The sequence below is a fragment of the Oncorhynchus mykiss genome, chromosome 10 (genome assembly GCF_057628025.1).
Source record: "Oncorhynchus mykiss isolate SJ-2025 chromosome 10, ASM5762802v1, whole genome shotgun sequence".
In the NCBI taxonomy this organism is placed as follows: Eukaryota; Metazoa; Chordata; class Actinopteri; order Salmoniformes; family Salmonidae; genus Oncorhynchus; species Oncorhynchus mykiss.
In genome coordinates this window covers 54,616,424-54,619,977 of record NC_143031.1, presented here as the reverse complement: position 1 = coordinate 54,619,977, position 3,554 = coordinate 54,616,424, and positions in this window count along the sequence as shown.

The following is a 3,554-nucleotide window of genomic DNA, read 5'->3' as shown; positions in this document are numbered from 1 at the left end:
TGGCAACTCGAACCTTCAGCTCCCTCCACAGATTTTCTATGGGATTAAGGTCTGGAGACTGGCTAGGCCACTCCAGGACCTTAATGTGCTTCTTCTTGAGCCACTCCTTTGTTGCCTTGGCTGTGTGTTTTGGGTCAACGTCATGCTGGAATACCCATCCACAACCCATGCCCTGGCTGAGGGAAGAAGGTTCTCACCCAAGATTTGACGGTACATGGCCCCGTCCATCGTCCCTTTGATGCAGTGCAGTTGTCCTGTCCCCTTAGCAGAAAAACACGCCCAAATCATAATGATTCCACCTCCATGTTTGACGGTGGGGATGGTGTTCTTGGGGTCATAGGCAGCATTCCTCCTCCTTCAAACACGGCGAGTTGAGTTGATGCCAAAGAGCTCCATTTTGGTCTCATCTGACCACAACACTTTCACCCAGTTGTCCACTGAATCATTCAGATGTTTATTGGCAAACTTCAGACGGGCATGTATATGTGCTTTCTTGATCAGGGGGACCTTGCGGGCGCTGCAGGATTTCAGTCCTTCACGGCGTAGTGTGTTATCAATTGTTTTCTTGGTGACTATGGTCCCAGCTGCCTTGAGATCATTGACAAGATCCTCCTGTGTAGTTCTGGGCTGATTCCTCACCGTTCTCATGATCATTGCAACTCCACGAGGTGAGATCTTGCATGGAGCCCCAGGCCGAGGGAGATTGACAGTTCTTTTGTGTTTCTTCCATTTGCAAATAATCGCACCAACTGTTGTCACCTCACCAAGCTGCTTGGTGATGGTCTTGTAGCCCATTCCAGCCTTGTGTAGGTCTACAATCTTGTCCCTGACATCCTTGGAGAGCTCTTTGGACTTGGCCATGGTGGAGAGTTTGGAATCTGATTGATTGATTGCTTCTGTGGACAGGTGTCTTTTATACAAGTAACAAACTGAGATTAGGAGCACTCCCTTTAAGAGTGTGCTCCTAATCTCAGCTCGTTACCTGTATAAAAGACACCTGGGAGCCAGAAATCTTTCTGACTGAGAAGGGGTCAAATACTTATTTCCCTTATAATGCAAATCAATTTATAACATTTTTGACATGCATTTTTCTGGATTATTTTTGTTGTTATTGTCTCTCACTGTTCAAATAAACCTACCATTAAAATTATAGACGGATCATTTCTTTGTCAGTGGACAAACGTACAAAATCAGCAGGGGATCAAGTACTTTTTTCCCCCCACTGTATGTTTGACTAAAACAAAGAATTTCAAACCTTGCTTACATTTGTATACGATCACAGCTCTCTATTATGCATGGGAATACTTGGGAACAAATTTCTTAAATCAAAATCACATTTTTTTGTGTTTAATTTTGTAACCTTGCTTAATGTTATGTATTCCGTCCTGTATTTATGTGTACAAGGACACTTATATACAGACAGATGTGTTTGACTGCTATATATGTAAACTAATGAGTAGAGATACAAGTACCTTGAAAAGTTGTGCTATCAGTGCTCACTACTACTCACTCCTGTTCAATTCCGTGTATTTGGGCATCAGTAACTTTAATGTGTACTTTCTTGATATTTCACAGCACTTTTGAGGTAGCCTGCAAGTAAGCATTTCATTGCATAGTTTTACACCCCGCTGTACCCTGTGTATTCAATGAATACATTTTCCTATAATGGCTCTAAGGCCGTGGAAATTAAATTGTTACATGCACCAGTGCTTCAACTACACCAAAAAGATCACCAGTAACACCTGAGAAACATCCTAGCATTTAATTATAAATATGACCATAGACAAACATGGGGAATTATTGGATCAGTTGTATTAGGACCAGACAAAACTTAACGTACTGAATAATTATTTTCTCTTCCATATTCACAATATTGTTCCAACAGTAGTCATAGATAGTAAAGCCTAGATTAAATCTGGACCACATATTGCGATTGACATGTAAAGGTCATGCCCGACTGATGACAGTGCATTTGGAAAGTATTCAGACCCTTTACCTTTTTTCCCAGTTACAGCCTTATTCTAAAATGGATTAAACACATTTCTCAATCTACACACAACACCCCATATTGACAAAGCAAAAAAAGTTCAGAAATGTTTGCAAATGTATTGAAAACCAAAAATACCTTAACTATTCAGACCCTTTGCTATGAAACTCGAAATTGAGCTCAGGTGCCTCGTTTCCATTGATCATCCTTGAGATGTTTCTACAACTTCGAGTCCACCTGTAGTAAATTCAATTGATTGGACCTGATTTGGAAAGGCACACAGCTGTCTATGTAAAAGGTCCCACAGTTGACAGTGCATGTCAGAACAAAAACCAAGCCATGAGGTCAAATGAATTATCTGTAGAGCTACAAGACAGGAGTGTCGAGGCACAGATCTGGGGAAGGGTACCAAAAATGTCTGCAGCATTGAATATCACAGAGGCCTCCATTCTAAAATGGAAGAAGTTTGGAACCACCAAGACTCTTTCTAGAGCTGGCCGCCCAGCCAAACTGAACAATCGGGGGAGATGGGCCTTGGTCAGGGAGGTGATCAAGAACCCGATGGTCACTCTGACAGAGCTCCAGAGTTCAAGAAGGACAACCATCTCTGCAGCACTCCACCAATCAGGCCTTTATGGTAGCGGCAAGACGGAAGCCACACCTCAATAGAAAAGGCTCACGCCAGCCCGTAAGGAGTTTGCCAAAAGGCACCTAAAGGACTGACCATGAGAAACAAGGTTCTCTGGTCTGATGAAACCAAGATTGAACTCTTTGGCCTGAATGCCAAGTGTCAAATCTGACACCATCCCTACTGTGAAGCATGGTAGTAACAGCGTCATGTTGTGGGGATGTTTTTCAGTGGCAGGGACTGGGAGACTAGTCAGGATCGAGGGAAAGATGAACGGAGAAAAGTACTGAGAGATCCTTGATGAAAACCTGCTCAAGAGTGCTCAGGACCTCAGACTGGGATGAAGGTTCACCTTCCAACAGGACAACCCTAAGCACACAGTCAAGACAATGCAGGAGTGACTTCGGGACAAGTCTCTGAATGTCCTTGAGTGGCCCAGCCAGAGCCCGGACTTGAACGCAACCTAACTTCTCTGGAGACCAGAAATTAACTGTGCAGATACGCTCTCCATCCAACCAGACATAGCTTGAGAGGATCTGAAATGAGGAATGGGAGAAACTTCCCAAAGACAGGTGTGCCAAGATTGTAGCGTCATACCCAAGAAGGCTCGAGGCTGTAATTGCTGCCAAAGGTGCTTCAACAAAGTACTGAGTAAAAGGGTCTGAATACATATGTAAATGTGATATTTCTAAATGTTTTGTCTAAACCTGTTTTTGCTTGGTCATTATGGGCTATTGTGTGTAGATTGATGACTTAAAATATATATTTCAGAATTAGGCTAACATAACAAAATGTAGAAGTCATGGGGTCTGAATACTTTCCAAATGCACCGTATGCAGCGTTTACTGTGAATTTGGTCTCCGAACACAGGAACATTGTGCTTTTTGGCTTCACAACAAGCACCCATTCACTGAGGTAAAAGGTATGAGACTTCAAGAG